Here is a 12499-nt window from a genome sequence, read left to right as displayed (position 1 = left end):
CAACTCAGTCATTCTAGCCCAAACTTCTCTCCAAGCTGACTGATTCAATCTGACTTCTTTCGGCTACTCACTGAATTTGTCTTGCTTGGCCTCAAACTAACCCTAGCAATCTGTTCCAATCTTCTGGCTCCTTCTCATTCACTGGCTCCTTCTGTCTTCGCCTGTATCTAGCTTGTTCTCTCTATAGTCTGTCACTGTAAAACTGTCCCTTCACCAACTGCACTGCCACCAGCTGAACTGTCACTAGCTGCACCCACTGCCTCTGAACTCACTGACTCAACTGAACTCACTGACTAGAACCCAGAGTTCTGCATGCCTGTCTTCTGAGTGCTGGGATTAAAGGCCAGTACTGTCACGGACCTAAGCTTTTCTTTACCTGAAATGTGCTCTATGCCAGTCTGGCCTTGAACTCAGAGATCTGCTTGCCTCTGTTTCTTGGGATTAAAGGTGTGTCTGTATTCTAGCTGGATCACAGAGACCTAGAAGGTCATGGGATATGATCCCTTGCCAGAGAAGCCATGTTACTGTGTTAAAATTCCTCTATACCTGCTATCAAGGGGGAGGGTGGGCTTAACCAGAGAGGACGTGCTGACAGAATGACAGGTCTACATTGCTTGCTGCTCGACTGAAAAACTGAGATAGAAGTTGTTGGAAGAAAAGATTGTTCAGGGACAGTTCTGAAGATGATGGAGGCGACCTCTGCATCTCAAACCATCTTGAAAGGGCTCAGGGAATGTGAATGGACTTTTGTGAGACAACAAGGGACACAGTGAAGCAGCAGGCAAAGGACACTTGGGTTGGTGGAGTCTTTCCCCAGAGCACCGTCTCTTTCATTTTTTTTTTTTTGAAAGTCTATCTGGATCCGGACCTGCTGATACAGGACCTGAAGCTTCTTTCTGGACAATCTAGTTCATCTAAACATGAGGAAAGGAGGCAGCATTAGGCTCACAGCCACCCATGACCATGGATCCAGGGGATTTAGCACCATCTTCTGGATTCTATAAGAACCTGCACTCACTTGTGCACATACCTACCTCACATGTATAAACATAATAGAAAATAAAAATAAATATTCTTTTTTAAAGATTGGGAGTTGAGGCAAAATATTACGTCATCAATTCATATCCAAATTATTCTCCTCCAAAATAATCAGCTTACTGGTTGTTGTTCTGGACATTTTCCATATTTCTACACGTATAGTACATATACAGTTTCTTTCTGTACTGTTGCAGTATGTATCCCGTTAATCCATTTCATTTCCATAGGATGTAGGTGAGGTATCTGCTCTAGCTGTTTCATGCTGAGTAAGGACATAGCTATGGAATTTTTGGAGTTAGTCCCAGGCAGGATCAGAGAATCGGGCCAGAAGATCTTCCTCTGGTAGGTGACTAAAGTCTGACGAAGGGCTTCTATTTAATACACATATTTAAAGAGGGCTGGGGGGCTGGAGGTGGGTAACTGAGGAGGAACAGAGGAGAAGGGAAGGAGATGAGGGACAATTTCAAAGAAAACCCTCTTACAGAAGGACAGTCAATCCTTCTGGAAGCCAGTCTGGAAGGAGTTGGATTCATGAATCCAACTCCTGGATCAGAGGCAAGCTTTGGGGAGTCCCATGTCTCTCCAATAGCCAGAGGAGGATACCTGTATCACTTAGGACATCCATCCTTCTACAACAATCTTTGGTGTTGGAAGTTACAAATACAAAGAACATACAACAAGAAGTCACAACGTGTCTGACAAAAGCAGAACTAAGAAACTGATGCACAAATTTCAATGAATTTGTGTGCTGATTCCAGAAATATTCTCTGTCTCTGTCTCTGTCTGTCTCTCTGTCTCTCTGTCTCTCTGTCTCTCTGTCTCTCTCTCTCTCTCTCTCTCTCTCTCTTTCTCTCTCTGTGGTAACTACTCAGTCTGATGACCCATCTTCTATCAGATGTGTATCTGATATGACAGAAATGTTTAGATGAGCTTCTAGATTGTTCAGAAAGAAGCTGCAGGTCCTGCACCAGCAGGCCTAGATCCAGATAGACTTTCAAAAAAATTACATTGATTAGAAGCCAAAGATATTAAAGCAAGCATAGCTAAATTATTAAAGCGACTGGAAGCTAAACATGTTTTTGAACTAAATTGGCAACTTGAAATGTGCAAAGGAAATTCTAGAGAGTGAGTGAGAATGATAGAAGTTCAAGTTGAGAGTTTCTCTCAGGAAAGAAAATATGAAGAAAACAGAGACATACTGCACCTGTCCAGATACACATCTGATAGAAGATGGGTCATCAGACTGATTAGTTACCACACAGATACACATACAGACACACACACAGAGACACACACACAGACACACACAGAGACAGACAGACAGACAGACACACACACACATACAGAGAAAGAGAGAGAGAGAGAGAGAGAGAATAGAAACACAAAACTCAGTAAATAAACTCCCCAAACACTGTGAGAAACTTTAACTTACTATACCTAAAATTAATAGGAATGGCAGAAAAGAATTAACTTCAAAATGATTGAAAAGATGAAGAGTTGACTAACAAAATTAGCATAAAATTAAATTATTTAATACCTTGTTTTAAAATGTGAATAGGACTTTCATAAGAGTTGGTCATGCTGTTTGAGGTTACAATATGAAAATACTTTAAAAATTATTTATATTATTACTTTATTTCATGTATATGAGTGTTTTGACTGCATTAAGTCTGTGTACTCTTTGTTTGCCTGGTATTCATACAAGTTTGATGAGGGAATCAGATCTCCTAGAATTGGAGTGATGAATGGTTGTGAGCCATCATTGGGTGCTGGGAATAAAACCTGTGTTCTTTGGAAGAATAATGTGTTCTTAACTACTGAGCCATGCCTTCAGTGGCCAAAATAAATCTTTTAAGAAAAGACTGGGAAGGGAGACAAAAACCCAAAGTCAGCCATTCATCAACTTATATCCTAATTCTGTCTCTTCAAAATAAACAACTTAATAAATGTCAGAAAACAAATACCCAAATACCATATCATTAGAGTTTATTGATCACAAGGCAATGGAAATACAAATTAACAACCAAGGAAAGCAAATCTATGAGGCTGTCTTCAAGGGCATTTACATGGATTCGGTGTGCCCAACCTGGGCCTTCCAGGATGCATGCATTCGAGGACACCTCTACACGGAACTCAAGTGTTGGTAGATGACAACATCATGTCATAGCATCAGAAGGTTGCTCATCCCAGACTTGGAGTAATGAGAGTCCTAATCTAAACAGCGAATGGCTTAATCCATTAAGGGCCTTAAAATATGAATGGACCATATGGTAAAACTGTGAAGGGTGGGGCCTGTTTGAAAGAAGTAGGTCACTATGGGTGTGTCCTTGGGGACAATACAGATTGGCCTGGCTGTTTCCTGTTCTTGCTCTGATTCACTTCCTGTCTGCCATGACATAAGCTCCTCAGTCACAGCCTCTCAACCATGACAGACTGAAAGCCCTGAAATTATGAGCAAGGTGAATCCTTTCTTCCTGAAGTTGTTTGGTCCAGCATTTGGTTCCAACGGTTTTAACTGACTAACAGCAGTCATATTGTGAAAATTTTATTCCCTTGGAGCAAGCTTAAAATGACCATGATCAACTTGAGAGATGCAAAAGGCTGTCACATTTTACTTATCAATCATTTCTTATTAAAATCTTTGGATTGATAAAGACAAAGAAGAATATCTGTCATTTGTGTTTTTGCTGGAGCATAAGACATCCTAACATAAATCAGCCACTTCCACTTCCAGAAATGATAATTATATATAAATAAAATCAGAAATAGTTAAATTACAGCACCAAAAGCAGATAAATATAGTATAAACATATTTATAAACATATTAATAATGGATAAATGTAATAAAAAGTAGTTTCCCTGAGAAGATTTTTAAAATGTGCCAATACTTGGGAAGCATGATGAGGGAGAAAAAGATAAAGCAAAAATAAATGTTTAAAAAAGGAAATGAATGTGGACAGCAGAGACAATGCCACAAAGTAAAAGTTTGTATAATAAATGAAAAAGACATGGGAAGACTTAAAAACGCTAACATAAATACAAATCACAAACATCTTCTTAGAAAAGAGAAAACCTAGATAAAAGAATAGTGAGCAAAGTTGGAATAACAATGCTCTCATTTCTAAGAGTACAAGAATGCAATGGTGCTCAGAATGAGTTTTATAGAACTTAGGGAACAGATACTTTTCGTGTCAAATAAACTGTTGCAAAATAGAGGAAGGAAAAATAAGTGACCAAAAGAGGCTTCTCAGTTATTCTATGAGGTCAGCAAGCCCAACAACATACAACTGTCTTTCAACTAAAGCAAACAAATCACATATATGAATTTGGTCAATGAGTCAAATGAGTTTAGATGCAAAACACAGATATCTTTCTACTAAGCCTTTGGTGCTACTATGTCACGTGTCCAACAAAATAGTTGCTGAATCGTCTGCTCGATGTCATCCAACTTTGTCTGATTATACAAAGTACAGTTGTCTTAGTCAGGGTTTCTATTTCTGCACAAACATCATGACCAAGAAGCAAGTTGGAGAGAAAAAGGGTTTATTCAGGTTACACTTCCACATTCCTGTTCATCACCAAAGTAAGTCAGGACAGGAACTCAAGCAGGCCAGGAAGCAGGAGCTGATATGGAGGCCATGGAGAGAAGTTTCTTACTGGCTTGCTTGAGTTCTGGGCCTGACTTCCTTTAGTGATGAACACCAATGTGGAAGTGTAAGCTGAATAAACTCTTTCCTCCACAACTTGCTTCTTGGTCACAATGTTTGTGCAGGAATAGAAACCCTGACAAAGACAAATTGGTACCAGCATAGCAGTGTATTCCTGTGACAACCTGACCATGTTTTGGGGAGGACTGTGGAAGGACTTTGGAACTTTGGGCTAGAAGATCCATTCGGTGTTAAGAGCTCTGTGGAATGTTCTGTAGGAGCTTGGAAGATAATGTTGAGAACAGTGCAGAAGATGGAGACCTGGCTTGTAAAATTTCAGAGGGAAGATTAAAGATTTATTTAATTCTATATTTTCTTTATTTACATTTCAAGTGATTTTCCTTTTCCTGGATCCTCCATCTCCGAAAGTCCCTTAAGCCCTCTTCCCTCCCCCTGTTCCCCAATCCTTCCCACTTCCCTGTCCTGTATTCCCCTACATTGCTGCACTGAGTCCTTCCAGGACCAGGGGCCACTCCTTCCTTTTTGGGCATCATTTGATATGTGAATTGTGTCTTGGGTATTCCAAGCTTCTAGGCTAATATCCACTTATCAGTGAGTGCATACCATGAGTGTCTTTTTGAGACTGGGTTACCTCACTTAGGATAATGTTCTCTAGTTCCATCCATTTGTCTAAGAATTTCATGAATTCATTGTTTCTCATGGCTGAATAGTACTCCATTGTGTATATATACCACATTTTCTGCATCCATTCCTCCGTTGAGGGACATCTGGGTTCTTTCCAGCTTCTGGCTATTGTAAAAAGGGCTGCTATAAACATAGTGGAGCATGTATCCTTATTACATGCTGGGGAATCCTCTGGGTATATGCCCTGGAGTGGTATAGCGGGGTCCTCCAGAAGTATCATTCCCAGTTTTCTGAGGAACCGCCAGACTGACTTCCAGAGTGGTAGTATCAGCTTGCAACCCCACCAGCAGTGGAGGAGTGTTACTCTTTCTCCACATCTTCCCCAGTACCTGTTTTCTCCTGAGTTTTTGATCTTAGCCATTCTGACTGGTCTGAGGCGAAATCTCAGGGTTGCTTTGATTTGCATTTCCCTGATGACTAAGGATGTTGAACATTTCTGTAGGTGCTTCTCAGCCATTCAATATTACTCACGTGAAAATTCTTTGTTTAGCTCTGTACCCCATTTTTAAGGGGGATATTTGGCTCTCTGGAATCTACCTTTTTGAGTTCTTTGTATATCTTGGATATAAGCCCTCTGTCGGATGTAGTGTTTCTAAAGATCTTTTCCCAATTTGTTGGTTGCCATTTTGTCCTTTTGACAATGTCCTTTGCCTTACAGAAACTTTGTAGTTTTATGAGGTCCCATTTTTCAATTCTTGATCTTAGAGTATAAGCTATTGATGTTCTGTTGAGGAAATTTTCCCCTGTGCCCATGTCCTCAAGGATCTTCCCCAGTTCCTTTTCTATTAGTTTCAGTGTGTTTGGTTTTATGTGGAGGTTCTTGGAATTCAAGGCCCATACCTAAACATAATAAAAGCAATATACAGCAAACCAGTAGCCAGGATCAACTAAATGGAGAGAAACTTGAAGCAATCCCACTAAAATCAGGGACTAGACAAGGATGCCTTCTCTCTCCATAGTTATTCAATATAGTACTTGAAGTTTTAGCCAGAGCAATTAGACAACTCAAGGAGGTCAAAGGGATACTAATTGGAAAGGAAGAAATCAAACTATCACTATTTGCAGATGATATGATAGAATACTTAAGCGACCCAAAAAAACTCCACCAGAGAACTCCTACAGCTGATAAACAACTTCAGCAAAGTGGCTGGATATAAAATTAACTCAAGCAAATCAGTAGCCTTCCTATACTCAAAGGATAAACAGACTGAGAGAGAAATTAGGGAAATGACACCCTTCACAATAGCCACAAACAGCATAAAGTATCTTGGTCTGACTCTAACCAAATAAGTGAAAGATCTGTATGACAGGAACTTCAAGTCATTGAAGAAAGAAATTGAAGAAGACCTCAGAAGATGGAAAAATCATCCATGCTCTTGGATTGGCAGGATTAATATAGTAAAAATGGCCATCTTGCCAAAAGCAATCTACAGATTCAATGCAATCCCCATCAAAATCCCAACTCAATTCTTCATAGACTTAGAAAGAGCAATTCTCAAATTCATCTGGAATAACAAAAAACCCAGGAGAGCTAAAATTATTGTCAACAGTAAAAGAACTTCTGGTGGAACCAGTATCCCTGACCTCAAGCAATACTACAGAGCAATTATGTTAAAAACTGCATGGTATTGGTACAGTGACAGGCAAGTAGATCAATGGAATAGAATTGAAGACCCGGAAATGAACCTACAGAATTATGGTCACTTGATCTTTGATAAAGGAGCTGAAAACATCCAGTGGAAAAAAGATAGCCTTTTCAACAAATGGTGCTGGTTCAACTGGAGGTCAGCATGCAGAAGAATGCAAATTGATCCATTCATATCTCCTTGTACAAAGATTTTTTTATTCGATATAATTTTTTATTTACATTTCAAATGATTTCCCCTTTTCTAGCCCCCCACTCCCCAAAAGTCCCATAAGCCCCTTTCTCTTCCCCTGTCCTCCCACCCACCCCTTCCCACTTCCCCGTTCTGGTTTTGCCGAATACTGCTTCACTGAGTCTTTCCAGAACAAGGGACCACTCCTCCTTTCTTCTTGTACCTCATTTGATGTGTGGATTATGTTTTGGGTATTCCAGTTTTCTAGGTTAATATCCACTTATTAGTGAGTGCATACCATGATTCACCTTTTGAGTCTGGGTTACCTCACTTAGTATGATGTTCTCTAGCTCCATCCATTTGCCTAAGAATTTCATGAATTCATTGTTTCTAATGGCTGAATAGTACTCCATTGTGTAGATATACCACATTTTTTGCATCCACTCTTCTGTTGAGGGATACCTGGGTTCTTTCCAGCATCTGGCAATTATAAATAGGGCTGCTATGAACATAGTAGAGCATGTATCCTTATTACATGGTGGGGAATCCTCTGGGTATATGCCCAGGAGTGGTATAGCAGGATCTTCTGGAAGTGAGGTGCCCAGTTTTCTGAGGAACCGCCAGACTGATTTCCAGAGTGGTTGTACCAATTTGCAACCCCACCAGCAGTGGAGGAGTGTTCCTCTTTCTCCACACCCTCTCCAACACCTGCTGTCTCCTGAATTTTTAATCTTAGCCATTCTGACTGGTCTAAGGTGAAATCTCAGGGTTGTTTTGATTTGCATTTCCCTAATGACTAATGAAGTTGAGCATTTTTTAAGATGCTTCTCCGCCAACCGAAGTTCTTCAGGTGAGAATTCTTTGTTTAACTCTGTACCCCATTTTTAATAGGGTTGTTTGGTTTTCTGGAGTCTAACTTCTTGAGTTCTTTATATATATTGGATATTAGCCCTCTATCTGATGTAGGATTGGTGAAGATCTTTTCCCAATTTGTTGGTTGCCGATTTGTCTTCTTGATGGTGTCCTTTGCCTTACAGAAACTTTGTAATTTTATGAGGTCCCATTTGTCAATTCTTGATCTTAGAGCATATGCTATTGGTGTTCTGTTCATAATGTACAAAGATTTTTTATTAGGGCCATTGCTAATTTGATTGTGAAGATCCTGTGGTTTTGGTTAGTTGGGGCTGAAGAATCAGCTGTGATTAACAATATTCCAGAACTACTAAAGTGAAAACTTTGCATTACTGTGACTATTGATGCTGGTTATCTGGAGCTAAGAAATTATCAATGATTAAGAAGAGACCAGCATCATTGAGGTGAAATCTTCTGGGAAGTGTTTTCTGAGAGCACAAAGAAGTTGTGTTCCAGAGATAGTCAAGGTTGTTCCTTTTGTTGTGACTGGACTTGGTAATGTGTAAGAGTCACCCAGGTGGTACTGGTTTTGAAGGCATGAAGGGGTCCTAAAGAGCAGCTGAGGCATAGCCTTGTGAGAGGCTGTGGAAGGTGAAACCTCAGTTGTCATTGATGGCCTAGGACTGAAGGGGTCATGAAAAGGTGTTGAGGCTTGGCGCCATGAAGAGAGCCTATGAGAGGCTATTGGTGAAGCCTAGTTACAGCAGAAGAAGCAGTGTTTTGGAGATGCCAGTGCCATGAGATGACCGCTAAGACAGCAGCAGCAATGGACAACAGACATCTGGAGCCTACAAGACAAGGTGTGTGCTACAAAGGGCAGAGCTGGAGAAGTGACCCAAGCCCTTGGAGGAACCCAGAATATCTTGAGTCAATCCCAGACATTGGACAGTTGGAGTTTGATTTTGCTTTTGATTGTGACTGTGCCCTGGTATTTTTCCCTCTTGAAGGAAGAAAGTATTTTAGTGGAGTCCACAGTTAAGAGACTTTTAATTGTAAAAAGACTTTGAATTTTAAAAGAGATTGGATATTTTAAAGGGATTGAAATTTTAATAGATAAAAATTTGCAAAGACTATGGGACTTTTAAAGTTATTTAGATCTTGGAGATGAATAAGAAAGTAAGGGTTGCGGCTTAATACTAATGTGTTTGTGTGTCAAGTTGACAAGGGGTCAATTGTACTGACTGGTTTTGTGTGTCAGCTTGACACGGGCTGGAGTTATTACAGAGAAAGGAGTTTCAGTTGAGGAAATGCCCCAGTCAGATCCAGCTGTAAGGCATCTTCTCAATTTTTATCAATGGGGGTGGGTCCATTGTGGGTGGTACCTTCCAAATAATCCTATTAAAAAGTGGTGATACAGGGCTAAACAAAGAATTTTCAACTGAGGAATATAGAATGGCTGAGAAGCACTTAAAGAAATGTTCAACATCCTTAGTCATCAGGGAAATGCAAATCAAAACAGCCCTGAGATTTCACCTCACACTAGTCAAAATGGCTAAAATAAAAATCTCAGAAGACAGCAGGTGCTGTTGAGGATATGGAGAAAGAGGAACACTCCTCCACTGCTGGTGGAATTGCAAGCTGGTACAACCACTCTGGAAATCAGTTTGGCAGTTCCACAGAAAATTGGGCATAATACTACGAAAGGACCCTTCTATACAATTCTTGGGAATATACCCAGAGGATTCTCCAACACGTAGTAAGGACACATACTCCATTATATTCATAGTAGCCTTATTTATAATAGCTAGAAGCTGGATAGAACCTAGATGTCCCTCTACAGAGGAATGGATACAGAAAATGTGGTACATTTACACAATGGAATACTATTCAGCTATTAAAAACAATGAATACATGAAATTCTTTAAGCAAATGGACGGAACTAGAAAATATAATCCTGAGCAAGGTAATCCAATCACAAATGAACACATATGGTATGCACTCACTGATAAGTGGATATTAGCCCAGAAGCTTTGAATACCCACAATACAATTTACAGATTAAATGAAGCTCAAGAAGGAAGAACAAAGTATGGATACTCTGGTCCTTCTTAGAAGAGGAAGCAAAATACCCACAGGAGGAGATACAAAGTATGGAGCTGAGACTAAGGGAAAGACCATCCAGAGACTAACCCTCCTAGGGGTCCATCCCATATACAGTTACAAAACCCAGATGCCAACAAGTGCTTGCTGACAGAAGCCTGATATAGCTGTCATCTGGGAGGCTTTGCTGGTGGTACATGACAAATACAGAGGGGGACACTCTCAGCCAAGCATTGAACTGAGCACAGGGCCCTCAGTGGAGGAGTTAGAGAAAGAACCAAAGGAGACGAAGGGGTTTGCAGTGCCATAGGAGGAACAACAGTATGAACCAGCCAGTACCCTCAGAGCTCCCAGGGACTAATCACCAACCAAAGAGTACACATGGAGGGACCCATGGCTCCATATGTATATGCAGCAGAGGATGGCCTTGTAAGACATCAAAGGGAGGAGAGGCCCTTGGTCCTGAGAAGGCTAGATGTCCCAGTATAGGGGAATGCCAGGACAGGGAAGCTGGGTGGGTTGGTGAGCAGGGGGTAAGGAGGCATGGGTTAGAGGATTTTGGGGGGGGGAATCTGGGGGGAATCCAGGAAAGGGGACAACATTTGAAATGTAAATAAAGAATATATCTAATAAAAGAAAGAAAGAAAGAAAGAAAGAAGGAGGAGGAAGAGGATGAGAGAGAGAGAGAGAGAGAGAGAGAGAGAGAGAGAGAGAGAGAGAGAGAGAGAGAGAGAAGCTGAGCAAGCCAGGGGAAGCAAGCCAGTAAGTAACATCCCTCCATGGCCTCTGCATCAGCTCCTGCTTCCTGGCCTGCTTGAGTTCCAGCCCTGACTTCCTTTGGTGATCAATGGCACTGTGGAAATGTAAGTTGAATAAACCCTTTCCTCCCCAAGTTGCTTCTTGGTCATGTTTGTGCAGGAATAGAAACCCTGACTAAGACAACATTTGAACTGCTGGAAAATTACTCAAGGACTTATAATAGGTGTTATTTGGAGAAATGCTGGAAGGGATGGTGCCAAATTTGCACTAACTTGTCTTGCACGTCTGTTTGAACCTTTATTTTTAATCAACAGTTGTGAACATGCTTACTTTTGAACTTTGGAAGAAATTGTGGAGAAGAACTAAAGTGCTTCTTCTCATTGCCCTGAATCTTGGGTTCTATTTTCAGCACTCCGTCAGTCTTTTCTGAAATTGAGGGTCCCTTTGATTTGAAGACATTTGTTCTCTGGCGTCTCAATGGGCAGATTGGATCCTGGGCAATGAGTGGTTCTGACTCCCCCTGCCATCATGATAGTGGCACCTAAAGAGGGTATGAATCTCGGAAGCAGTTTTCTGTTTAGGCAGAAGTGGGATCAAGGCCTGAAGCAGGTGTAGTTTAATCCAGGGCACTGTTTTCTTTTCTTCAACCTTAAAAATGGAGTTAATCTTTGTAAGTTTGAAATCTTTCTTCACAAACACTCATATTTGTTTACACATTCTGAGAAATCTGAACTGCTCTGAAAACCAGATACACCACTGTTATGCATATTAATAAAAACCCTAGAGCCTCATTTCGATGGGAATTTGCCAGTTTTCAAAAGCATTTACGTATTTATCATTATTATTATTATTTTTTTTTGAGACAGGGTTTCTCTGTGTAGCCCTGGCTGTCCCAGAACTCACTCTGTAGACCAGGTTGACCTCAAACTCAGAAATCTGCCTGCCTCTGCCTCCCAAGTGCTGGGATTAAAGGCATGCACCACCACCGCCTGGCCTGGCTGTATTTTATCATTCCTTAAAAACCCTCATAGCTCTGCTGTTGGGTAAACAGGACAAATGCCACTACCCTTGGAGGAGCACAGCCCATCTCCACTTGACTGCTTGTTCCTCCTAGGGAATCTCATTCTTGCAAGCTGCGTTGTGGGTCTCAATATACAACCTCCATCAGCTCATGGGTCAGAAGTTTAAGGAGAGAAGTTTGAGGGTGCTTAGAGCCAAGGAAAATCGCTTTTGTTTGTATGTTTTTGTGCCCCCCCCCTTCCATCCTGAACTGCTTCCCGGGTGCACAGAGGAGGTTGGTGCCCACAACGCGCCTATTTGATTTGTTTTGCTTTGTTTCCCAACATACTCCGTACACATTTGCAGGGACCGCTGTGCTCTGCTCTTGGAGGTCTTGGCAGTGTCCGGCAATTCCCCAGCCAGGCGTTGTTAGCAGCAGATGAATCATTCATTTGCAAAGTTGCTAATAGCCCGGGAAAGCAGCAGTGGGACCTGGGTTAAATAGCCAAGTGGTGTTATTTGCCAGTTGTTTGCACTAGACGCTAGAATAAACTCCAGGACCAACTGGCCTTAAGTGAATTAT

Source organism: Apodemus sylvaticus, chromosome 7, assembly GCF_947179515.1.
Source record: "Apodemus sylvaticus chromosome 7, mApoSyl1.1, whole genome shotgun sequence".
NCBI lineage: Eukaryota > Metazoa > Chordata > Mammalia > Rodentia > Muridae > Apodemus > Apodemus sylvaticus.
Note: the sequence above shows the minus strand (reverse complement) of the source record.